A 27,922-nucleotide genomic window follows, 5' to 3' on the forward strand; every position below is an offset into this window, starting at 1 on the left:
TTGTTGAAATACTCTTCTCTCTGAATATATTATGTAGATCGATAGAAAAAGAAAACCAAAGGAGTTGAAGAGAAAATAAAAAGAGAGATATAAATAATACTATTAGCACACAAATTTAGTAGAATAAGTTAGTAAGGTAATGATAATAAACATCGTTAAAACTGAAACTCTGTAAAGTGTATAAATAAATAAATAACTAAATAAAATGTATTAGAATTAAGAAAATAAGATGTAAATAAAAAGAAAAGGCCTCTCACAATAATTCATAAATCATGTAATAAATAAATAGAACAAAAAGGAAACCCCGCTTTGTTTTACTATCCCATAACTTAGGTAAAATGAAAAATATTAAAATAAATATAATAGCTTAGATAAAAAATAAAAACATTAAAACCGCGCCTCGGAGAGCACGTTTAGCCGTGCTCTGGATACTACTACGTTAAGTGTAAGCGTTGTCGTAGTAATAAGTAAATAAATATATACATAATAGTAAGTAAAACATATAAATATGTATGAGTAAAATGTTCTAGAATTAAGAATAATGAAAATTATAGTAATTAAAATAATGTAATAAATAAATAGGTAGGTACAATTAAGATGAGAAATTACAGAAATAAAAAGAACACCCCGCTATGTTTTATTATCCCAGAATTTAGGTTTAAATGCAAAATATTAAAATAAATATAGTAGCTGAAATAAAAAAAAAATCAAGCCGTGTCTCGGAGACCACTTTTTTTAACATATCTATCTATCTATTCGTCAAAATACCAATTTGTTAGATTTTACGTACAACAACTGAATAACAATAGTTTATTAAACATTATAGGTACCTATTTACAATTCACACCTTAAAAACTAAATATTTACCGATAGTTTTGGTACAAATCATTAAATAATTCCGTAATCATTAATTAAATAATCACTAGAGAAAAGAATGCGAGCTGCATTCTCGAGATCTCCATCCATTGCTTTATTTTCAATAATTTTACTAGAGTCGGAATATAAAGGTCGTGGGTTTTTAGGAGTGATAATCGGAATGTCTAATAAGCTATTCTGCTTTAATTTGGTTGATAAAGAACTATTTTTGGTTTTATCAACGTGTAAAAATTCGTAAGAAAATATAAAAGATTTTACCAGGCCGAATCAGTGTCCGAAATACACTTTTTAATCACAGTTGATAGAGATCTATCTAGCTAGAGACATCCTCGCTCCTCTAGTTAACTCGTTTAACGATCGGGATATTTTGGTGAAATTTCGAAATCAATTTTTCAAATGGAACCGAATTATTAACACTGGTTACGGTCGACGAAGGATCGGTTAAAATAGGCGATGAATGCACTAATGGATCGCCGTGGCAACGGGCGGTGTGAATTTTTAAGCCTTCGCGGCCTCTAAACGACCTACCGTTAGCTCGTTCTGGACACGAGAAAAGTTCCGGTTGAGATGCATCGGTTGTTTTAAAACTATTTGACATAATATCGCACTAAACAATGTACACTTAATAAACACACATAAAGTCACTATAAAGGCGTTGCTGCGGCGTCGGCAGCACGGAGACCCGCTGTACCCGGGCAGCCGGCCGCCTGCCTCAGGCCGCTGTCATTGCTCGGCAACGCCACGCTCAGGAAATCTGAAAAAGAAAAAACGTTAAAGCGGAATCTTGTAATTTGTATATGATTCCGATATTGTCGGAATTATTTTATGCAATTTGATGTCAATTTAATAAAGAGATACGATCGAAATAATATAAAATATAAAAATAAAATTTAGACTGACAGTTTTTGAAGTTGACATCAAATCGACATATAAAAACGTCAAACAACTTGACGTTTATGTAACATACGTACGAGTTTTACACGATATTTTTTGACAAAGCGTTGGCGCAACGGCCACAGTACCGGACTGTGGCTGTCGCGCTGACGGTTGCGGGTTCGATCCCCGCACATGACAAACATTTGTATTGGCCATACAGATGTTAGCCGTGGTCTGGGTACTGCGTTAAGTGTAAATGTTGTTGTAGTAATAAGCAAATAATTATATAATAGTAAGTATAACATAAATATAAGAAAAATTCAGGTATTAGAATTAAGAAATAAGAAAATAATAATTTCACATTGAATTTTTTTTTCTTCTATTTTTTTTTTTTTTTTTGCATATTAATTTTTTCCGTTGGTGAAACTTCGGTAATGTATGGGACAAACATTGTTCGAACGCTGGCTACAATTATTATTGCTTGTTTATGTTAGGTCGCTAATAAATATGAAATATTAAAAAGTAAGATATTGACATTGACAAATGGAGAGAAAATTGGTTTGAGGCTTGACTAAATTTTATCTACAATTCCTATCAAGCAATTAGTATTATTTTCCTCGATACACCACGGCGGAGTCGAGTATTTATTTTATCTACGTGTGTCAAAAATGTCGGAAAAATGTCGGAATTCGACGTGAAGAGGGGATCGTGGTCATTATGCATAGAACGCCTGAAAATTAATGAATTTTAAGGTGAGGGTAATATCAACGACGGACTAAAATTACCTTCTTTAATAGCGGTCATGGGAGACGAGGCGTATGAACCATTAAAAAAATTATCAAGCGCCAAAACACTAGCTGAGATGGAATATTCGGTGACGGTATCGATAGTGAAAAATCATCTACAACCGAGAGCGTTGCCGGTTTAGGCAAAGACGTAAGTCAGGCTATCGGCGAGAACGTTGCGAGTTATATAGATGAACTGAAGGGGTTGGCGCGTCACACGATAGGTACGTATTCACAGTATTGCTTCTGACCTTTCGAGGTAATTTCATATCCACTCGTACAAGTTCTTTGCTTGGTTCGAGAGGATATACATATACTTATATGATGGAATATTAGGATCCTATCGAAAAAGCATCGCCTTTGATAAAAATAGATAGATATCTACCAATATATACACCTACGTATCTATGCCAATATTATCATTTGAGTTTTTCACTCCTACAAAAATTTTCTATATATTTTTCATTAGGACTAGAGGCAATAAAAAAAAAGCTTACTAACTACACTATAGTTTCAAAAATTTTTTTCTTAAAAGCTTTTTAAAAATATTATATCAAATTGATTACCCCTCTCTAAACGTTGGCAGCAGTTGCAGATTTAAAGGGGCCATTCAAGGCATACAGCTAACATACGCCACGCTTCGTGAGCATGGCGCCTGTAACGTCACCAAATTATCGGGAATATTAAAATGACAATATAAGTCGGTACAAGTGTTTATTCTAAACGTAAAAGCTTAGAGACTAATAGTTGAAACGGCTGATTCAATTAACACGAAGACAGTCAATAGTTAAAATGAAACACATACTCGTAGTCTGAAATGTATTGATAAATAATAAAATTTTCTCTCTGAAAAATAGAAATATTTCTTTTTTTTTTTTTTCCAGCAAAAATACCATTATTTCAGAAGAATATATAAATAATGAACTAAGACGGTCGATAGAAGTAAACGAAGAGGCATTAAAATTCTGCGATTAATCAAGTTTTAGACACAACTTTATCCATTAGAAAATCGACATAAAACCAACAACTCTCCAAAGTCATTTTACAAGAATATATAAAAAGGCTGGGAAAACGGGGAAAATCAAAGACATAAAATTGTTGAAATACTCTTCTCTCTGAATATATTATGTAGATCGATAGAAAAAGAAAACCAAAGGAGTTGAAGAGAAAATAAAAAGAGAGATATAAATAATACTATTAGCACACAAATTTAGTAGAATAAGTTAGTAAGGTAATGATAATAAACATCGTTAAAACTGAAACTCTGTAAAGTGTATAAATAAATAAATAACTAAATAAAATGTATTAGAATTAAGAAAATAAGATGTAAATAAAAAGAAAAGGCCTCTCACAATAATTCATAAATCATGTAATAAATAAATAGAACAAAAAGGAAACCCCGCTTTGTTTTACTATCCCATAACTTAGGTAAAATGAAAAAATAAAAACATTAAAACCGCGCCTCGGAGAGCACGTTTAGCCGTGCTCTGGATACTACTACGTTAAGTGTAAGCGTTGTCGTAGTAATAAGTAAATAAATATATACATAATAGTAAGTAAAACATATAAATATGTATGAGTAAAATGTTCTAGAATTAAGAATAATGAAAATTATAGTAATTAAAATAATGTAATAAATAAATAGGTAGGTACAATTAAGATGAGAAATTACAGAAATAAAAAGAACACCCCGCTATGTTTTATTATCCCAGAATTTAGGTTTAAATGCAAAATATTAAAATAAATATAGTAGCTGAAATAAAAAAAAAATCAAGCCGTGTCTCGGAGACCACTTTTTTTAACATATCTATCTATCTATTCGTCAAAATACCAATTTGTTAGATTTTACGTACAACAACTGAATAACAATAGTTTATTAAACATTATAGGTACCTATTTACAATTCACACCTTAAAAACTAAATATTTACCGATAGTTTTGGTACAAATCATTAAATAATTCCGTAATCATTAATTAAATAATCACTAGAGAAAAGAATGCGAGCTGCATTCTCGAGATCTCCATCCATTGCTTTATTTTCAATAATTTTACTAGAGTCGGAATATAAAGGTCGTGGGTTTTTAGGAGTGATAATCGGAATGTCTAATAAGCTATTCTGCTTTAATTTGGTTGATAAAGAACTATTTTTGGTTTTATCAACGTGTAAAAATTCGTAAGAAAATATAAAAGATTTTACCAGGCCGAATCAGTGTCCGAAATACACTTTTTAATCACAGTTGATAGAGATCTATCTAGCTAGAGACATCCTCGCTCCTCTAGTTAACTCGTTTAACGATCGGGATATTTTGGTGAAATTTCGAAATCAATTTTTCAAATGGAACCGAATTATTAACACTGGTTACGGTCGACGAAGGATCGGTTAAAATAGGCGATGAATGCACTAATGGATCGCCGTGGCAACGGGCGGTGTGAATTTTTAAGCCTTCGCGGCCTCTAAACGACCTACCGTTAGCTCGTTCTGGACACGAGAAAAGTTCCGGTTGAGATGCATCGGTTGTTTTAAAACTATTTGACATAATATCGCACTAAACAATGTACACTTAATAAACACACATAAAGTCACTATAAAGGCGTTGCTGCGGCGTCGGCAGCACGGAGACCCGCTGTACCCGGGCAGCCGGCCGCCTGCCTCAGGCCGCTGTCATTGCTCGGCAACGCCACGCTCAGGAAATCTGAAAAAGAAAAAACGTTAAAGCGGAATCTTGTAATTTGTATATGATTCCGATATTGTCGGAATTATTTTATGCAATTTGATGTCAATTTAATAAAGAGATACGATCGAAATAATATAAAATATAAAAATAAAATTTAGACTGACAGTTTTTGAAGTTGACATCAAATCGACATATAAAAACGTCAAACAACTTGACGTTTATGTAACATACGTACGAGTTTTACACGATATTTTTTGACAAAGCGTTGGCGCAACGGCCACAGTACCGGACTGTGGCTGTCGCGCTGACGGTTGCGGGTTCGATCCCCGCACATGACAAACATTTGTATTGGCCATACAGATGTTAGCCGTGGTCTGGGTACTGCGTTAAGTGTAAATGTTGTTGTAGTAATAAGCAAATAATTATATAATAGTAAGTATAACATAAATATAAGAAAAATTCAGGTATTAGAATTAAGAAATAAGAAAATAATAATTTCACATTGAATTTTTTTTTCTTCTATTTTTTTTTTTTTTCTTTGCATATTAATTTTTTCCGTTGGTGAAACTTCGGTAATGTATGGGACAAACATTGTTCGAACGCTGGCTAGAATTATTATTGCTTGTTTATGTTAGGTCGCTAATAAATATGAAATATTAAAAAGGAAGATATTGACATTGACAAATGGAGAGAAAATTGGTTTGAGGCTTGACTAAATTTTATCTACAATTCCTATCAAGCAATTAGTATTATTTTCCTCGATACACCACGGCGGAGTCGAGTATTTATTTTATCTACGTGTGTCAAAAATGTCGGAAAAATGTCGGAAAAGTTGCGGAATTCGACGTGAAGAGGGGATCGTGGTCATTATGCATAGAACGCCTGGAAATTAATGAATTTTAAGGTGAGGGTAATATCAACGACGGACTAAAATTACCTTCTTTAATAGCGGTCATGGGAGACGAGGCGTATGAACCATTAAAAAAATTATCAAGCGCCAAAACACTAGCTGAGATGGAATATTCGGTGACGGTATCGATAGTGAAAAATCATCTACAACCGAGAGCGTTGCCGGTTTAGGCAAAGACGTAAGTCAGGCTATCGGCGAGAACGTTGCGAGTTATATAGATGAACTGAAGGGGTTGGCGCGTCACACGATAGGTACGTATTCACAGTATTGCTTCTGACCTTTCGAGGTAATTTCATATCCACTCGTACAAGTTCTTTGCTTGGTTCGAGAGGATATACATATACTTATATGATGGAATATTAGGATCCTATCGAAAAAGCATCGCCTTTGATAAAAATAGATAGATATCTACCAATATATACACCTACGTATCTATGCCAATATTATCATTTGAGTTTTTCACTCCTACAAAAATTTTCTATATATTTTTCATTAGGACTAGAGGCAATAAAAAAAAAGCTTACTAACTACACTATAGTTTCAAAAATTTTTTTCTTAAAAGCTTTTTAAAAATATTATATCAAATTGATTACCCCTCTCTAAACGTTGGCAGCAGTTGCAGATTTAAAGGGGCCATTCAAGGCATACAGCTAACATACGCCACGCTTCGTGAGCATGGCGCCTGTAACGTCACCAAATTATCGGGAATATTAAAATGACAATATAAGTCGGTACAAGTGTTTATTCTAAACGTAAAAGCTTAGAGACTAATAGTTGAAACGGCTGATTCAATTAACACGAAGACAGTCAATAGTTAAAATGAAACACATACTCGTAGTCTGAAATGTATTGATAAATAATAAAATTTTCTCTCTGAAAAATAGAAATATTTCTTTTTTTTTTTTTTCAGCAAAAATACCATTATTTCAGAAGAATATATAAATAATGAACTAAGACGGTCGATAGAAGTAAACGAAGAGGCATTAAAATTCTGCGATTAATCAAGTTTTAGACACAACTTTATCCATTAGAAAATCGACATAAAACCAACAACTCTCCAAAGTCATTTTACAAGAATATATAAAAAGGCTGGGAAAACGGGGAAAATCAAAGACATAAAATTGTTGAAATACTCTTCTCTCTGAATATATTATGTAGATCGATAGAAAAAGAAAACCAAAGGAGTTGAAGAGAAAATAAAAAGAGAGATATAAATAATACTATTAGCACACAAATTTAGTAGAATAAGTTAGTAAGGTAATGATAATAAACATCGTTAAAACTGAAACTCTGTAAAGTGTATAAATAAATAAATAACTAAATAAAATGTATTAGAATTAAGAAAATAAGATGTAAATAAAAAGAAAAGGCCTCTCACAATAATTCATAAATCATGTAATAAATAAATAGAACAAAAAGGAAACCCCGCTTTGTTTTACTATCCCATAACTTAGGTAAAATGAAAAATATTAAAATAAATATAATAGCTTAGATAAAAAATAAAAACATTAAAACCGCGCCTCGGAGAGCACGTTTAGCCGTGCTCTGGATACTACTACGTTAAGTGTAAGCGTTGTCGTAGTAATAAGTAAATAAATATATACATAATAGTAAGTAAAACATATAAATATGTATGAGTAAAATGTTCTAGAATTAAGAATAATGAAAATTATAGTAATTAAAATAATGTAATAAATAAATAGGTAGGTACAATTAAGATGAGAAATTACAGAAATAAAAAGAACACCCCGCTATGTTTTATTATCCCAGAATTTAGGTTTAAATGCAAAATATTAAAATAAATATAGTAGCTGAAATAAAAAAAAAATCAAGCCGTGTCTCGGAGACCACTTTTTTTAACATATCTATCTATCTATTCGTCAAAATACCAATTTGTTAGATTTTACGTACAACAACTGAATAACAATAGTTTATTAAACATTATAGGTACCTATTTACAATTCACACCTTAAAAACTAAATATTTACCGATAGTTTTGGTACAAATCATTAAATAATTCCGTAATCATTAATTAAATAATCACTAGAGAAAAGAATGCGAGCTGCATTCTCGAGATCTCCATCCATTGCTTTATTTTCAATAATTTTACTAGAGTCGGAATATAAAGGTCGTGGGTTTTTAGGAGTGATAATCGGAATGTCTAATAAGCTATTCTGCTTTAATTTGGTTGATAAAGAACTATTTTTGGTTTTATCAACGTGTAAAAATTCGTAAGAAAATATAAAAGATTTTACCAGGCCGAATCAGTGTCCGAAATACACTTTTTAATCACAGTTGATAGAGATCTATCTAGCTAGAGACATCCTCGCTCCTCTAGTTAACTCGTTTAACGATCGGGATATTTTGGTGAAATTTCGAAATCAATTTTTCAAATGGAACCGAATTATTAACACTGGTTACGGTCGACGAAGGATCGGTTAAAATAGGCGATGAATGCACTAATGGATCGCCGTGGCAACGGGCGGTGTGAATTTTTAAGCCTTCGCGGCCTCTAAACGACCTACCGTTAGCTCGTTCTGGACACGAGAAAAGTTCCGGTTGAGATGCATCGGTTGTTTTAAAACTATTTGACATAATATCGCACTAAACAATGTACACTTAATAAACACACATAAAGTCACTATAAAGGCGTTGCTGCGGCGTCGGCAGCACGGAGACCCGCTGTACCCGGGCAGCCGGCCGCCTGCCTCAGGCCGCTGTCATTGCTCGGCAACGCCACGCTCAGGAAATCTGAAAAAGAAAAAACGTTAAAGCGGAATCTTGTAATTTGTATATGATTCCGATATTGTCGGAATTATTTTATGCAATTTGATGTCAATTTAATAAAGAGATACGATCGAAATAATATAAAATATAAAAATAAAATTTAGACTGACAGTTTTTGAAGTTGACATCAAATCGACATATAAAAACGTCAAACAACTTGACGTTTATGTAACATACGTACGAGTTTTACACGATATTTTTTGACAAAGCGTTGGCGCAACGGCCACAGTACCGGACTGTGGCTGTCGCGCTGACGGTTGCGGGTTCGATCCCCGCACATGACAAACATTTGTATTGGCCATACAGATGTTAGCCGTGGTCTGGGTACTGCGTTAAGTGTAAATGTTGTTGTAGTAATAAGCAAATAATTATATAATAGTAAGTATAACATAAATATAAGAAAAATTCAGGTATTAGAATTAAGAAATAAGAAAATAATAATTTCACATTGAATTTTTTTTTCTTCTATTTTTTTTTTTTTTTTTTTTCATTTTAATTTTTTCCGTTGGTGAAACTTCGGTAATGTATTGGACAAACATTGTTCGAACGCTGGCTAGAATTATTATTGCTTGTTTAAGTTAGGTCGCTAATAAATATGAAATATTAAAAAGTAAGATATTGACATTGACAAATGGAGAGAAAATTGGTTTGAGGCTTGACTAAATTTTATCTACAATTCCTATCAAGCAATTAGTATTATTTTCCTCGATACACCACGGCGGAGTCGAGTATTTATTTTATCTACGTGTGTCAAAAATGTCGGAAAAGTTGCGGAATTCGACGTGAAGAGGGGATCGTGGTCATTATGCATAGAACGCCTGGAAATTGATGAATTTTAAGGTGAGGGTAATATCAACGACGGACTAAAATTACCTTCTTTAATAGCGGTCATGGGAGACGAGGCGTATGAACCATTAAAAAAATTATCAAGCGCCAAAACACTAGCTGAGATGGAATATTCGGTGACGGTATCGATAGTGAAAAATCATCTACAACCGAGAGCGTTGCCGGTTTAGGCAAAGACGTAAGTCAGGCTATCGGCGAGAACGTTGCGAGTTATATAGATGAACTGAAGGGGTTGGCGCGTCACACGATAGGTACGTATTCACAGTATTGCTTCTGACCTTTCGAGGTAATTTCATATCCACTCGTACAAGTTCTTTGCTTGGTTCGAGAGGATATACATATACTTATATGATGGAATATTAGGATCCTATCGAAAAAGCATCGCCTTTGATAAAAATAGATAGATATCTACCAATATATACACCTACGTATCTATGCCAATATTATCATTTGAGTTTTTCACTCCTACAAAAATTTTCTATATATTTTTCATTAGGACTAGAGGCAATAAAAAAAAAGCTTACTAACTACACTATAGTTTCAAAAATTTTTTTCTTAAAAGCTTTTTAAAAATATTATATCAAATTGATTACCCCTCTCTAAACGTTGGCAGCAGTTGCAGATTTAAAGGGGCCATTCAAGGCATACAGCTAACATACGCCACGCTTCGTGAGCATGGCGCCTGTAACGTCACCAAATTATCGGGAATATTAAAATGACAATATAAGTCGGTACAAGTGTTTATTCTAAACGTAAAAGCTTAGAGACTAATAGTTGAAACGGCTGATTCAATTAACACGAAGACAGTCAATAGTTAAAATGAAACACATACTCGTAGTCTGAAATGTATTGATAAATAATAAAATTTTCTCTCTGAAAAATAGAAATATTTCTTTTTTTTTTTTTTCAGCAAAAATACCATTATTTCAGAAGAATATATAAATAATGAACTAAGACGGTCGATAGAAGTAAACGAAGAGGCATTAAAATTCTGCGATTAATCAAGTTTTAGACACAACTTTATCCATTAGAAAATCGACATAAAACCAACAACTCTCCAAAGTCATTTTACAAGAATATATAAAAAGGCTGGGAAAACGGGGAAAATCAAAGACATAAAATTGTTGAAATACTCTTCTCTCTGAATATATTATGTAGATCGATAGAAAAAGAAAACCAAAGGAGTTGAAGAGAAAATAAAAAGAGAGATATAAATAATACTATTAGCACACAAATTTAGTAGAATAAGTTAGTAAGGTAATGATAATAAACATCGTTAAAACTGAAACTCTGTAAAGTGTATAAATAAATAAATAACTAAATAAAATGTATTAGAATTAAGAAAATAAGATGTAAATAAAAAGAAAAGGCCTCTCACAATAATTCATAAATCATGTAATAAATAAATAGAACAAAAAGGAAACCCCGCTTTGTTTTACTATCCCATAACTTAGGTAAAATGAAAAATATTAAAATAAATATAATAGCTTAGATAAAAAATAAAAACATTAAAACCGCGCCTCGGAGAGCACGTTTAGCCGTGCTCTGGATACTACTACGTTAAGTGTAAGCGTTGTCGTAGTAATAAGTAAATAAATATATACATAATAGTAAGTAAAACATATAAATATGTATGAGTAAAATGTTCTAGAATTAAGAATAATGAAAATTATAGTAATTAAAATAATGTAATAAATAAATAGGTAGGTACAATTAAGATGAGAAATTACAGAAATAAAAAGAACACCCCGCTATGTTTTATTATCCCAGAATTTAGGTTTAAATGCAAAATATTAAAATAAATATAGTAGCTGAAATAAAAAAAAAATCAAGCCGTGTCTCGGAGACCACTTTTTTTAACATATCTATCTATCTATTCGTCAAAATACCAATTTGTTAGATTTTACGTACAACAACTGAATAACAATAGTTTATTAAACATTATAGGTACCTATTTACAATTCACACCTTAAAAACTAAATATTTACCGATAGTTTTGGTACAAATCATTAAATAATTCCGTAATCATTAATTAAATAATCACTAGAGAAAAGAATGCGAGCTGCATTCTCGAGATCTCCATCCATTGCTTTATTTTCAATAATTTTACTAGAGTCGGAATATAAAGGTCGTGGGTTTTTAGGAGTGATAATCGGAATGTCTAATAAGCTATTCTGCTTTAATTTGGTTGATAAAGAACTATTTTTGGTTTTATCAACGTGTAAAAATTCGTAAGAAAATATAAAAGATTTTACCAGGCCGAATCAGTGTCCGAAATACACTTTTTAATCACAGTTGATAGAGATCTATCTAGCTAGAGACATCCTCGCTCCTCTAGTTAACTCGTTTAACGATCGGGATATTTTGGTGAAATTTCGAAATCAATTTTTCAAATGGAACCGAATTATTAACACTGGTTACGGTCGACGAAGGATCGGTTAAAATAGGCGATGAATGCACTAATGGATCGCCGTGGCAACGGGCGGTGTGAATTTTTAAGCCTTCGCGGCCTCTAAACGACCTACCGTTAGCTCGTTCTGGACACGAGAAAAGTTCCGGTTGAGATGCATCGGTTGTTTTAAAACTATTTGACATAATATCGCACTAAACAATGTACACTTAATAAACACACATAAAGTCACTATAAAGGCGTTGCTGCGGCGTCGGCAGCACGGAGACCCGCTGTACCCGGGCAGCCGGCCGCCTGCCTCAGGCCGCTGTCATTGCTCGGCAACGCCACGCTCAGGAAATCTGAAAAAGAAAAAACGTTAAAGCGGAATCTTGTAATTTGTATATGATTCCGATATTGTCGGAATTATTTTATGCAATTTGATGTCAATTTAATAAAGAGATACGATCGAAATAATATAAAATATAAAAATAAAATTTAGACTGACAGTTTTTGAAGTTGACATCAAATCGACATATAAAAACGTCAAACAACTTGACGTTTATGTAACATACGTACGAGTTTTACACGATATTTTTTGACAAAGCGTTGGCGCAACGGCCACAGTACCGGACTGTGGCTGTCGCGCTGACGGTTGCGGGTTCGATCCCCGCACATGACAAACATTTGTATTGGCCATACAGATGTTAGCCGTGGTCTGGGTACTGCGTTAAGTGTAAATGTTGTTGTAGTAATAAGCAAATAATTATATAATAGTAAGTATAACATAAATATAAGAAAAATTCAGGTATTAGAATTAAGAAATAAGAAAATAATAATTTCACATTGAATTTTTTTTTCTTCTATTTTTTTTTTTTTTGCATATTAATTTTTTCCGTTGGTGAAACTTCGGTAATGTATGGGACAAACATTGTTCGAACGCTGGCTACAATTATTATTGCTTGTTTATGTTAGGTCGCTAATAAATATGAAATATTAAAAAGTAAGATATTGACATTGACAAATGGAGAGAAAATTGGTTTGAGGCTTGACTAAATTTTATCTACAATTCCTATCAAGCAATTAGTATTATTTTCCTCGATACACCACGGCGGAGTCGAGTATTTATTTTATCTACGTGTGTCAAAAATGTCGGAAAAATGTCGGAATTCGACGTGAAGAGGGGATCGTGGTCATTATGCATAGAACGCCTGAAAATTAATGAATTTTAAGGTGAGGGTAATATCAACGACGGACTAAAATTACCTTCTTTAATAGCGGTCATGGGAGACGAGGCGTATGAACCATTAAAAAAATTATCAAGCGCCAAAACACTAGCTGAGATGGAATATTCGGTGACGGTATCGATAGTGAAAAATCATCTACAACCGAGAGCGTTGCCGGTTTAGGCAAAGACGTAAGTCAGGCTATCGGCGAGAACGTTGCGAGTTATATAGATGAACTGAAGGGGTTGGCGCGTCACACGATAGGTACGTATTCACAGTATTGCTTCTGACCTTTCGAGGTAATTTCATATCCACTCGTACAAGTTCTTTGCTTGGTTCGAGAGGATATACATATACTTATATGATGGAATATTAGGATCCTATCGAAAAAGCATCGCCTTTGATAAAAATAGATAGATATCTACCAATATATACACCTACGTATCTATGCCAATATTATCATTTGAGTTTTTCACTCCTACAAAAATTTTCTATATATTTTTCATTAGGACTAGAGGCAATAAAAAAAAAGCTTACTAACTACACTATAGTTTCAAAAATTTTTTTCTTAAAAGCTTTTTAAAAATATTATATCAAATTGATTACCCCTCTCTAAACGTTGGCAGCAGTTGCAGATTTAAAGGGGCCATTCAAGGCATACAGCTAACATACGCCACGCTTCGTGAGCATGGCGCCTGTAACGTCACCAAATTATCGGGAATATTAAAATGACAATATAAGTCGGTACAAGTGTTTATTCTAAACGTAAAAGCTTAGAGACTAATAGTTGAAACGGCTGATTCAATTAACACGAAGACAGTCAATAGTTAAAATGAAACACATACTCGTAGTCTGAAATGTATTGATAAATAATAAAATTTTCTCTCTGAAAAATAGAAATATTTCTTTTTTTTTTTTTTTCCAGCAAAAATACCATTATTTCAGAAGAATATATAAATAATGAACTAAGACGGTCGATAGAAGTAAACGAAGAGGCATTAAAATTCTGCGATTAATCAAGTTTTAGACACAACTTTATCCATTAGAAAATCGACATAAAACCAACAACTCTCCAAAGTCATTTTACAAGAATATATAAAAAGGCTGGGAAAACGGGGAAAATCAAAGACATAAAATTGTTGAAATACTCTTCTCTCTGAATATATTATGTAGATCGATAGAAAAAGAAAACCAAAGGAGTTGAAGAGAAAATAAAAAGAGAGATATAAATAATACTATTAGCACACAAATTTAGTAGAATAAGTTAGTAAGGTAATGATAATAAACATCGTTAAAACTGAAACTCTGTAAAGTGTATAAATAAATAAATAACTAAATAAAATGTATTAGAATTAAGAAAATAAGATGTAAATAAAAAGAAAAGGCCTCTCACAATAATTCATAAATCATGTAATAAATAAATAGAACAAAAAGGAAACCCCGCTTTGTTTTACTATCCCATAACTTAGGTAAAATGAAAAAATAAAAACATTAAAACCGCGCCTCGGAGAGCACGTTTAGCCGTGCTCTGGATACTACTACGTTAAGTGTAAGCGTTGTCGTAGTAATAAGTAAATAAATATATACATAATAGTAAGTAAAACATATAAATATGTATGAGTAAAATGTTCTAGAATTAAGAATAATGAAAATTATAGTAATTAAAATAATGTAATAAATAAATAGGTAGGTACAATTAAGATGAGAAATTACAGAAATAAAAAGAACACCCCGCTATGTTTTATTATCCCAGAATTTAGGTTTAAATGCAAAATATTAAAATAAATATAGTAGCTGAAATAAAAAAAAAATCAAGCCGTGTCTCGGAGACCACTTTTTTTAACATATCTATCTATCTATTCGTCAAAATACCAATTTGTTAGATTTTACGTACAACAACTGAATAACAATAGTTTATTAAACATTATAGGTACCTATTTACAATTCACACCTTAAAAACTAAATATTTACCGATAGTTTTGGTACAAATCATTAAATAATTCCGTAATCATTAATTAAATAATCACTAGAGAAAAGAATGCGAGCTGCATTCTCGAGATCTCCATCCATTGCTTTATTTTCAATAATTTTACTAGAGTCGGAATATAAAGGTCGTGGGTTTTTAGGAGTGATAATCGGAATGTCTAATAAGCTATTCTGCTTTAATTTGGTTGATAAAGAACTATTTTTGGTTTTATCAACGTGTAAAAATTCGTAAGAAAATATAAAAGATTTTACCAGGCCGAATCAGTGTCCGAAATACACTTTTTAATCACAGTTGATAGAGATCTATCTAGCTAGAGACATCCTCGCTCCTCTAGTTAACTCGTTTAACGATCGGGATATTTTGGTGAAATTTCGAAATCAATTTTTCAAATGGAACCGAATTATTAACACTGGTTACGGTCGACGAAGGATCGGTTAAAATAGGCGATGAATGCACTAATGGATCGCCGTGGCAACGGGCGGTGTGAATTTTTAAGCCTTCGCGGCCTCTAAACGACCTACCGTTAGCTCGTTCTGGACACGAGAAAAGTTCCGGTTGAGATGCATCGGTTGTTTTAAAACTATTTGACATAATATCGCACTAAACAATGTACACTTAATAAACACACATAAAGTCACTATAAAGGCGTTGCTGCGGCGTCGGCAGCACGGAGACCCGCTGTACCCGGGCAGCCGGCCGCCTGCCTCAGGCCGCTGTCATTGCTCGGCAACGCCACGCTCAGGAAATCTGAAAAAGAAAAAACGTTAAAGCGGAATCTTGTAATTTGTATATGATTCCGATATTGTCGGAATTATTTTATGCAATTTGATGTCAATTTAATAAAGAGATACGATCGAAATAATATAAAATATAAAAATAAAATTTAGACTGACAGTTTTTGAAGTTGACATCAAATCGACATATAAAAACGTCAAACAACTTGACGTTTATGTAACATACGTACGAGTTTTACACGATATTTTTTGACAAAGCGTTGGCGCAACGGCCACAGTACCGGACTGTGGCTGTCGCGCTGACGGTTGCGGGTTCGATCCCCGCACATGACAAACATTTGTATTGGCCATACAGATGTTAGCCGTGGTCTGGGTACTGCGTTAAGTGTAAATGTTGTTGTAGTAATAAGCAAATAATTATATAATAGTAAGTATAACATAAATATAAGAAAAATTCAGGTATTAGAATTAAGAAATAAGAAAATAATAATTTCACATTGAATTTTTTTTTCTTCTATTTTTTTTTTTTTTTTTGCATATTAATTTTTTCCGTTGGTGAAACTTCGGTAATGTATGGGACAAACATTGTTCGAACGCTGGCTAGAATTATTATTGCTTGTTTATGTTAGGTCGCTAATAAATATGAAATATTAAAAAGTAAGATATTGACATTGACAAATGGAGAGAAAATTGGTTTGAGGCTTGCCTAAATTTTATCTACAATTCCTATCAAGCAATTAGTATTATTTTCCTCGATACACCACGGCGGAGTCGAGTATTTATTTTATCTACGTGTGTCAAAAATGTCGGAAAAATGTCGGAAAAGTTGCGGAATTCGACGTGAAGAGGGGATCGTGGTCATTATGCATAGAACGCCTGGAAATTAATGAATTTTAAGGTGAGGGTAATATCAACGACGGACTAAAATTACCTTCTTTAATAGCGGTCATGGGAGACGAGGCGTATGAACCATTAAAAAAATTATCAAGCGCCAAAACACTAGCTGAGATGGAATATTCGGTGACGGTATCGATAGTGAAAAATCATCTACAACCGAGAGCGTTGCCGGTTTAGGCAAAGACGTAAGTCAGGCTATCGGCGAGAACGTTGCGAGTTATATAGATGAACTGAAGGGGTTGGCGCGTCACACGATAGGTACGTATTCACAGTATTGCTTCTGACCTTTCGAGGTAATTTCATATCCACTCGTACAAGTTCTTTGCTTGGTTCGAGAGGATATACATATACTTATATGATGGAATATTAGGATCCTATCGAAAAAGCATCGCCTTTGATAAAAATAGATAGATATCTACCAATATATACACCTACGTATCTATGCCAATATTATCATTTGAGTTTTTCACTCCTACAAAAATTTTCTATATATTTTTCATTAGGACTAGAGGCAATAAAAAAAAGCTTACTAACTACACTGTAATTTCACAAATTTTTTTCTTTAAAGCTTTTTTAAAATATTATATCAAATTGATTACCCCTCTCTAAACGTTGGCAGCAGTTGCAGATTTAAAGGGGCCATTCAAGGCATACAGCTAACATACGCCACGCTTCGTGAGCATGGCGCCTGTAACGTCACCAAATTATCGGGAATATTAAAATGACAATATAAGTCGGTACAAGTGTTTATTCTAAACGTAAAAGCTTAGAGACTAATAGTTGAAACGGCTGATTCAATTAACACGAAGACAGTCAATAGTTAAAATGAAACACATACTCGTAGTCTGAAATGTATTGATAAATAATAAAATTTTCTCTCTGAAAAATAGAAATATTTCTTTTTTTTTTTTTTTCAGCAAAAATACCATTATTTCAGAAGAATATATAAATAATGAACTAAGACGGTCGATAGAAGTAAACGAAGAGGCATTAAAATTCTGCGATTAATCAAGTTTTAGACACAACTTTATCCATTAGAAAATCGACATAAAACCAACAACTCTCCAAAGTCATTTTACAAGAATATATAAAAAGGCTGGGAAAACGGGGAAAATCAAAGACATAAAATTGTTGAAATACTCTTCTCTCTGAATATATTATGTAGATCGATAGAAAAAGAAAACCAAAGGAGTTGAAGAGAAAATAAAAAGAGAGATATAAATAATACTATTAGCACACAAATTTAGTAGAATAAGTTAGTAAGGTAATGATAATAAACATCGTTAAAACTGAAACTCTGTAAAGTGTATAAATAAATAAATAACTAAATAAAATGTATTAGAATTAAGAAAATAAGATGTAAATAAAAAGAAAAGGCCTCTCACAATAATTCATAAATCATGTAATAAATAAATAGAACAAAAAGGAAACCCCGCTTTGTTTTACTATCCCATAACTTAGGTAAAATGAAAAATATTAAAATAAATATAATAGCTTAGATAAAAAATAAAAACATCAAAACCGCGCCTCGGAGAGCACGTTTAGCCGTGCTCTGGATACTACTACGTTAAGTGTAAGCGTTGTCGTAGTAATAAGTAAATAAATATATACATAATAGTAAGTAAAACATATAAATATGTATGAGTAAAATGTTCTAGAATTAAGAATAATGAAAATTATAGTAATTAAAATAATGTAATAAATAAATAGGTAGGTACAATTAAGATGAGAAATTACAGAAATAAAAAGAACACCCCGCTATGTTTTATTATCCCAGAATTTAGGTTTAAATGCAAAATATTAAAATAAATATAGTAGCTGAAATAAAAAAAAAATCAAGCCGTGTCTCGGAGACCACTTTTTTTAACATATCTATCTATCTATTCGTCAAAATACCAATTTGTTAGATTTTACGTACAACAACTGAATAACAATAGTTTATTAAACATTATAGGTACCTATTTACAATTCACACCTTAAAAACTAAATATTTACCGATAGTTTTGGTACAAATCATTAAATAATTCCGTAATCATTAATTAAATAATCACTAGAGAAAAGAATGCGAGCTGCATTCTCGAGATCTCCATCCATTGCTTTATTTTCAATAATTTTACTAGAGTCGGAATATAAAGGTCGTGGGTTTTTAGGAGTGATAATCGGAATGTCTAATAAGCTATTCTGCTTTAATTTGGTTGATAAAGAACTATTTTTGGTTTTATCAACGTGTAAAAATTCGTAAGAAAATATAAAAGATTTTACCAGGCCGAATCAGTGTCCGAAATACACTTTTTAATCACAGTTGATAGAGATCTATCTAGCTAGAGACATCCTCGCTCCTCTAGGGACTCGTTTAACGATCGGGATATTTTGGTGAAATTTCGAAATCAATTTTTCAAATGGAACCGAATTATTAACACTGGTTACGGTCGACGAAGGATCGGTTAAAATAGGCGATGAATGCACTAATGGATCGCCGTGGCAACGGGCGGTGTGAATTTTTAAGCCTTCGCGGCCTCTAAACGACCTACCGTTAGCTCGTTCTGGACACGAGAAAAGTTCCGGTTGAGATGCATCGGTTGTTTTAAAACTATTTGACATAATATCGCACTAAACAATGTACACTTAATAAACACACATAAAGTCACTATAAAGGCGTTGCTGCGGCGTCGGCAGCACGGAGACCCGCTGTACCCGGGCAGCCGGCCGCCTGCCTCAGGCCGCTGTCATTGCTCGGCAACGCCACGCTCAGGAAATCTGAAAAAGAAAAAACGTTAAAGCGGAATCTTGTAATTTGTATATGATTCCGATATTGTCGGAATTATTTTATGCAATTTGATGTCAATTTAATAAAGAGATACGATCGAAATAATATAAAATATAAAAATAAAATTTAGACTGACAGTTTTTGAAGTTGACATCAAATCGACATATAAAAACGTCAAACAACTTGACGTTTATGTAACATACGTACGAGTTTTACACGATATTTTTTGACAAAGCGTTGGCGCAACGGCCACAGTACCGGACTGTGGCTGTCGCGCTGACGGTTGCGGGTTCGATCCCCGCACATGACAAACATTTGTATTGGCCATACAGATGTTAGCCGTGGTCTGGGTACTGCGTTAAGTGTAAATGTTGTTGTAGTAATAAGCAAATAATTATATAATAGTAAGTATAACATAAATATAAGAAAAATTCAGGTATTAGAATTAAGAAATAAGAAAATAATAATTTCACATTGAATTTTTTTTTCTTCTATTTTTTTTTTGCATATTAATTTTTTCCGTTGGTGAAACTTCGGTAATGTATGGGACAAACATTGTTCGAACGCTGGCTAGAATTATTATTGCTTGTTTATGTTAGGTCGCTAATAAATATGAAATATTAAAAAGTAAGATATTGACATTGACAAATGGAGAGAAAATTGGTTTGAGGCTTGACTAAATTTTATCTACAATTCCTATCAAGCAATTAGTATTATTTTCCTCGATACACCACGGCGGAGTCGAGTATTTATTTTATCTACGTGTGTCAAAAATGTCGGAAAAGTTGCGGAATTCGACGTGAAGAGGGGATCGTGGTCATTATGCATAGAACGCCTGGAAATTGATGAATTTTAAGGTGAGGGTAATATCAACGACGGACTAAAATTACCTTCTTTAATAGCGGTCATGGGAGACGAGGCGTATGAACCATTAAAAAAATTATCAAGCGCCAAAACACTAGCTGAGATGGAATATTCGGTGACGGTATCGATAGTGAAAAATCATCTACAACCGAGAGCGTTGCCGGTTTAGGCAAAGACGTAAGTCAGGCTATCGGCGAGAACGTTGCGAGTTATATAGATGAACTGAAGGGGTTGGCGCGTCACACGATAGGTACGTATTCACAGTATTGCTTCTGACCTTTCGAGGTAATTTCATATCCACTCGTACAAGTTCTTTGCTTGGTTCGAGAGGATATACATATACTTATATGATGGAATATTAGGATCCTATCGAAAAAGCATCGCCTTTGATAAAAATAGATAGATATCTACCAATATATACACCTACGTATCTATGCCAATATTATCATTTGAGTTTTTCACTCCTACAAAAATTTTCTATATATTTTTCATTAGGACTAGAGGCAATAAAAAAAAAGCTTACTAACTACACTATAGTTTCAAAAATTTTTTTCTTAAAAGCTTTTTAAAAATATTATATCAAATTGATTACCCCTCTCTAAACGTTGGCAGCAGTTGCAGATTTAAAGGGGCCATTCAAGGCATACAGCTAACATACGCCACGCTTCGTGAGCATGGCGCCTGTAACGTCACCAAATTATCGGGAATATTAAAATGACAATATAAGTCGGTACAAGTGTTTATTCTAAACGTAAAAGCTTAGAGACTAATAGTTGAAACGGCTGATTCAATTAACACGAAGACAGTCAATAGTTAAAATGAAACACATACTCGTAGTCTGAAATGTATTGATAAATAATAAAATTTTCTCTCTGAAAAATAGAAATATTTCTTTTTTTTTTTTTTCAGCAAAAATACCATTATTTCAGAAGAATATATAAATAATGAACTAAGACGGTCGATAGAAGTAAACGAAGAGGCATTAAAATTCTGCGATTAATCAAGTTTTAGACACAACTTTATCCATTAGAAAATCGACATAAAACCAACAACTCTCCAAAGTCATTTTACAAGAATATATAAAAAGGCTGGGAAAACGGGGAAAATCAAAGACATAAAATTGTTGAAATACTCTTCTCTCTGAATATATTATGTAGATCGATAGAAAAAGAAAACCAAAGGAGTTGAAGAGAAAATAAAAAGAGAGATATAAATAATACTATTAGCACACAAATTTAGTAGAATAAGTTAGTAAGGTAATGATAATAAACATCGTTAAAACTGAAACTCTGTAAAGTGTATAAATAAATAAATAACTAAATAAAATGTATTAGAATTAAGAAAATAAGATGTAAATAAAAAGAAAAGGCCTCTCACAATAATTCATAAATCATGTAATAAATAAATAGAACAAAAAGGAAACCCCGCTTTGTTTTACTATCCCATAACTTAGGTAAAATGAAAAATATTAAAATAAATATAATAGCTTAGATAAAAAATAAAAACATTAAAACCGCGCCTCGGAGAGCACGTTTAGCCGTGCTCTGGATACTACTACGTTAAGTGTAAGCGTTGTCGTAGTAATAAGTAAATAAATATATACATAATAGTAAGTAAAACATATAAATATGTATGAGTAAAATGTTCTAGAATTAAGAATAATGAAAATTATAGTAATTAAAATAATGTAATAAATAAATAGGTAGGTACAATTAAGATGAGAAATTACAGAAATAAAAAGAACACCCCGCTATGTTTTATTATCCCAGAATTTAGGTTTAAATGCAAAATATTAAAATAAATATAGTAGCTGAAATAAAAAAAAAATCAAGCCGTGTCTCGGAGACCACTTTTTTTAACATATCTATCTATCTATTCGTCAAAATACCAATTTGTTAGATTTTACGTACAACAACTGAATAACAATAGTTTATTAAACATTATAGGTACCTATTTACAATTCACACCTTAAAAACTAAATATTTACCGATAGTTTTGGTACAAATCATTAAATAATTCCGTAATCATTAATTAAATAATCACTAGAGAAAAGAATGCGAGCTGCATTCTCGAGATCTCCATCCATTGCTTTATTTTCAATAATTTTACTAGAGTCGGAATATAAAGGTCGTGGGTTTTTAGGAGTGATAATCGGAATGTCTAATAAGCTATTCTGCTTTAATTTGGTTGATAAAGAACTATTTTTGGTTTTATCAACGTGTAAAAATTCGTAAGAAAATATAAAAGATTTTACCAGGCCGAATCAGTGTCCGAAATACACTTTTTAATCACAGTTGATAGAGATCTATCTAGCTAGAGACATCCTCGCTCCTCTAGTTAACTCGTTTAACGATCGGGATATTTTGGTGAAATTTCGAAATCAATTTTTCAAATGGAACCGAATTATTAACACTGGTTACGGTCGACGAAGGATCGGTTAAAATAGGCGATGAATGCACTAATGGATCGCCGTGGCAACGGGCGGTGTGAATTTTTAAGCCTTCGCGGCCTCTAAACGACCTACCGTTAGCTCGTTCTGGACACGAGAAAAGTTCCGGTTGAGATGCATCGGTTGTTTTAAAACTATTTGACATAATATCGCACTAAACAATGTACACTTAATAAACACACATAAAGTCACTATAAAGGCGTTGCTGCGGCGTCGGCAGCACGGAGACCCGCTGTACCCGGGCAGCCGGCCGCCTGCCTCAGGCCGCTGTCATTGCTCGGCAACGCCACGCTCAGGAAATCTGAAAAAGAAAAAACGTTAAAGCGGAATCTTGTAATTTGTATATGATTCCGATATTGTCGGAATTATTTTATGCAATTTGATGTCAATTTAATAAAGAGATACGATCGAAATAATATAAAATATAAAAATAAAATTTAGACTGACAGTTTTTGAAGTTGACATCAAATCGACATATAAAAACGTCAAACAACTTGACGTTTATGTAACATACGTACGAGTTTTACACGATATTTTTTGACAAAGCGTTGGCGCAACGGCCACAGTACCGGACTGTGGCTGTCGCGCTGACGGTTGCGGGTTCGATCCCCGCACATGACAAACATTTGTATTGGCCATACAGATGTTAGCCGTGGTCTGGGTACTGCGTTAAGTGTAAATGTTGTTGTAGTAATAAGCAAATAATTATATAATAGTAAGTATAACATAAATATAAGAAAAATTCAGGTATTAGAATTAAGAAATAAGAAAATAATAATTTAACATTGAATTTTTTTTTCTTCTATTTTTTTTTTTTTTTTTTGCATATTAATTTTTTCCGTTGGTGAAACTTCGGTAATGTATGGGACAAACATTGTTCGAACGCTGGCTAGAATTATTATTGCTTGTTTATGTTAGGTCGCTAATAAATATGAAATATTAAAAAGTAAGATATTGACATTGACAAATGGAGAGAAAATTGGTTTGAGGCTTGACTAAATTTTATCTACAATTCCTATCAAGCAATTAGTATTATTTTCCTCGATACACCACGGCGGAGTCGAGTATTTATTTTATCTACGTGTGTCAAAAATGTCGGAAAAGTTGCGGAATTCGACGTGAAGAGGGGATCGTGGTCATTATGCATAGAACGCCTGGAAATTAATGAATTTTAAGGTGAGGGTAATATCAACGACGGACTAAAATTACCTTCTTTAATAGCGGTCATGGGAGACGAGGCGTATGAACCATTAAAAAAATTATCAAGCGCCAAAACACTAGCTGAGATGGAATATTCGGTGACGGTATCGATAGTGAAAAATCATCTACAACCGAGAGCGTTGCCGGTTTAAGCAAAGACGTAAGTCAGGCTATCGGCGAGAACGTTGCGAGTTAAATAGATGAACTGAAGGGGTTGGCGCGTCACACGATAGGTACGTATTCACAGTATTGCTTCTGACCTTTCGAGGTAATTTCATATCCACTCGTACAAGTTCTTTGCTTGGTTCGAGAGGATATACATATACTTATATGATGGAATATTAGGATCCTATCGAAAAAGCATCGCCTTTGATAAAAATAGATAGATATCTACCAATATATACACCTACGTATCTATGCCAATATTATCATTTGAGTTTTTCACTCCTACAAAAATTTTCTATATATTTTTCATTAGGACTAGAGGCAATAAAAAAAAAGCTTACTAACTACACTATAGTTTCAAAAATTTTTTTCTTAAAAGCTTTTTAAAAATATTATATCAAATTGATTACCCCTCTCTAAACGTTGGCAGCAGTTGCAGATTTAAAGGGGCCATTCAAGGCATACAGCTAACATACGCCACGCTTCGTGAGCATGGCGCCTGTAACGTCACCAAATTATCGGGAATATTAAAATGACAATATAAGTCGGTACAAGTGTTTATTTCTAAACGTAAAAGCTTAGAGACTAATAGTTGAAACGGCTGATTCAATTAACACGAAGACAGTCAATAGTTAAAATGAAACACATACTCGTAGTCTGAAATGTATTGATAAATAATAAAATTTTCTCTCTGAAAAATAGAAATATTTCTTTTTTTTTTTTCAGCAAAAATACCATTATTTCAGAAGAATATATAAATAATGAACTAAGACGGTCGATAGAAGTAAACGAAGAGGCATTAAAATTCTGCGATTAATCAAGTTTTAGACACAACTTTATCCATTAGAAAATCGACATAAAATCAACAACTCTCCAAAGTCATTTTACAAGAATATATAAAAAGGCTGGGAAAACGAGGAAAATCAAAGACATAAAATTGTTGAAATACTCTTCTCTCTGAATATATTATGTAGATCGATAGAAAAAGAAAACCAAAGGAGTTGAAGAGAAAATAAAAAGAGAGATATAAATAATACTATTAGCACACAAATTTAGTAGAATAAGTTAGTAAGGTAATGATAATAAACATCGTTAAAACTGAAACTCTGTAAAGTGTATAAATAAATAAATGACTAAATAAAATGTATTAGAATTAAGAAAATAAGATGTAAATAAAAAGAAAAGGCCTCTCACAATAATTCATAAATCATGTAATAAATAAATAGAACAAAAAGGAAACCCCGCTTTGTTTTACTATCCCATAACTTAGGTTAAATGAAAAATATTAAAATAAATATAATAGCTTAGATAAAAAATAAAAACATTAAAACCGCGCCTCGGAGAGCACGTTTAGCCGTGCTCTGGATACTACTACGTTAAGTGTAAGCGTTGTCGTAGTAATAAGTAAATAAATATATACATAATAGTAAGTAAAACATATATGTAGTCTTTCGACTGATTGGAAGGTCCTTTTCTATATTCGCAGGGCGCGGGCGTAGGTTATACTCGCACTCTTTACAATACTATGTAGGTAGTACTTAAAATGATTATAACAAAATTGTAATGTGATCCGATCCAATCTATCGTGTGGCATAGGGAGTAACTCAGAACAGTGCCTAGGACTTGCGACCCAGGTGTAGGTTTAAGGAGATCTCCTTTGGGATGCGCATCAACGCTCACCTTCACTGCTCGAGTTATTCGCCATAATATGTAACAATTAATTCGTATGCACAAATTAATTATCGAATGAGTCTAGGTTAAGCTACTAGCAGGATACAACAAGTGCATCGTGCCAAGCTAGAGCCAAGACTGCCTTAGCGGCGGTTGCACTATTCGTTTTATACACGTCAGAACAATTCGAGTAATATAATAAATGAGGGTAGTTGAATATCGAACGATGTGCATCTGTTGTTTATAAATTCCTTACTAATTCCGTACGACAGTGCTTTTGCTGACATATAAATATGTATGAGTAAAATGTTCTAGAATTAAGAATAATGAAAATTATAGTAATTAAAATAATGTAATAAATAAATAGGTAGGTACAATTAAGATGAGAAATTACAGAAATAAAAAGAACACCCCGCTATGTTTTATTATCCCAGAATTTAGGTTTAAATGCAAAATATTAAAATAAATATAGTAGCTGAAATAAAAAAAAAATCAAGCCGTGTCTCGGAGACCACTTTTTTTAACATATCTATCTATCTATTCGTCAAAATACCAATTTGTTAGATTTTACGTACAACAACTGAATAACAATAGTTTATTAAACATTATAGGTACCTATTTACAATTCACACCTTAAAAACTAAATATTTACCGATAGTTTTGGTACAAATCATTAAATAATTCCGTAATCATTAATTAAATAATCACTAGAGAAAAGAATGCGAGCTGCATTCTCGAGATCTCCATCCATTGCTTTATTTTCAATAATTTTACTAGAGTCGGAATATAAAGGTCGTGGGTTTTTAGGAGTGATAATCGGAATGTCTAATAAGCTATTCTGCTTTAATTTGGTTGATAAAGAACTATTTTTGGTTTTATCAACGTGTAAAAATTCGTAAGAAAATATAAAAGATTTTACCAGGCCGAATCAGCGTCCGAAATACACTTTTTAATCACAGTTGATAGAGATCTATCTAGCTAGAGACATCCTCGCTCCTCTAGGGACTCGTTTAACGATCGGGATATTTTGGTGAAATTTCGAAATCAATTTTTCAAATGGAACCGAATTATTAACACTGGTTACGGTCGACGAAGGATCGGTTAAAATAGGCGATGAATGCACTAATGGATCGCCGTGGCAACGGGCGGTGTGAATTTTTAAGCCTTCGCGGCCTCTAAACGACCTACCGTTAGCTCGTTCTGGACACGAGAAAAGTTCCGGTTGAGATGCATCGGTTGTTTTAAAACTATTTGACATAATATCGCACTAAACAATGTACACTTAATAAACACACATAAAGTCACTATAAAGGCGTTGCTGCGGCGTCGGCAGCACGGAGACCCGCTGTACCCGGGCAGCCGGCCGCCTGCCTCAGGCCGCTGTCATTGCTCGGCAACGCCACGCTCAGGAAATCTGAAAAAGAAAAAACGTTAAAGCGGAATCTTGTAATTTGTATATGATTCCGATATTGTCGGAATTATTTTATGCAATTTGATGTCAATTTAATAAAGAGATACGATCGAAATAATATAAAATATAAAAATAAAATTTAGACTGACAGTTTTTGAAGTTGACATCAAATCGACATATAAAAACGTCAAACAACTTGACGTTTATGTAACATACGTACGAGTTTTACACGATATTTTTTGACAAAGCGTTGGCGCAACGGCCACAGTACCGGACTGTGGCTGTCGCGCTGACGGTTGCGGGTTCGATCCCCGCACATGACAAACATTTGTATTGGCCATACAGATGTTAGCCGTGGTCTGGGTACTGCGTTAAGTGTAAATGTTGTTGTAGTAATAAGCAAATAA

The 27,922-nt window shown here is 33.1% G+C and overlaps 7 long non-coding RNA genes across 8 annotated transcripts; 6 read left to right on the plus strand and 1 right to left on the minus strand.

The window, feature by feature from the left end:
* On the minus strand, window positions 1–27,867 carry LOC123668220. Of its 2 annotated transcripts, XR_006745527.1 has the most exons (8): window positions 27,293–27,867; window positions 23,144–23,369; window positions 19,520–19,745; window positions 15,879–16,104; window positions 12,281–12,506; window positions 8,648–8,873; window positions 5,005–5,230; window positions 1–1,630 (listed from the first exon to the last, which is right to left on the minus strand). It is a non-coding gene; the product is annotated as an uncharacterized LOC123668220 (long non-coding RNA). The 2 variants fall into 2 exon arrangements; XR_006745526.1 differs by lacking the exon at window positions 27,293–27,867 and having other exon boundaries at window positions 23,144–23,718.
* Window positions 2,522–3,619, plus strand: LOC123668230. The gene is made up of 2 exons (XR_006745536.1): window positions 2,522–2,761; window positions 3,422–3,619. It is a non-coding gene; the product is annotated as an uncharacterized LOC123668230 (long non-coding RNA).
* On the plus strand, window positions 5,889–7,628 carry LOC123668223. The gene is made up of 2 exons (XR_006745529.1): window positions 5,889–6,373; window positions 7,033–7,628. It is a non-coding gene; the product is annotated as an uncharacterized LOC123668223 (long non-coding RNA).
* LOC123668228 lies at window positions 9,767–11,261 on the plus strand. Its single transcript, XR_006745534.1, has 2 exons — window positions 9,767–10,006; window positions 10,666–11,261. It is a non-coding gene; the product is annotated as an uncharacterized LOC123668228 (long non-coding RNA).
* On the plus strand, window positions 13,395–14,493 carry LOC123668231. The gene is made up of 2 exons (XR_006745537.1): window positions 13,395–13,634; window positions 14,296–14,493. It is a non-coding gene; the product is annotated as an uncharacterized LOC123668231 (long non-coding RNA).
* On the plus strand, window positions 16,810–18,501 carry LOC123668226. Its single transcript, XR_006745532.1, has 2 exons — window positions 16,810–17,246; window positions 17,906–18,501. It is a non-coding gene; the product is annotated as an uncharacterized LOC123668226 (long non-coding RNA).
* Window positions 20,630–22,124, plus strand: LOC123668229. Its single transcript, XR_006745535.1, has 2 exons — window positions 20,630–20,869; window positions 21,529–22,124. It is a non-coding gene; the product is annotated as an uncharacterized LOC123668229 (long non-coding RNA).
* Window positions 27,868–27,922: the final 55 nt, after the last annotated feature.

The sequence above is a fragment of the Melitaea cinxia genome, chromosome 30 (genome assembly GCF_905220565.1).
Source record: "Melitaea cinxia chromosome 30, ilMelCinx1.1, whole genome shotgun sequence".
NCBI classification, from domain to species: domain Eukaryota; kingdom Metazoa; phylum Arthropoda; class Insecta; order Lepidoptera; family Nymphalidae; genus Melitaea; species Melitaea cinxia.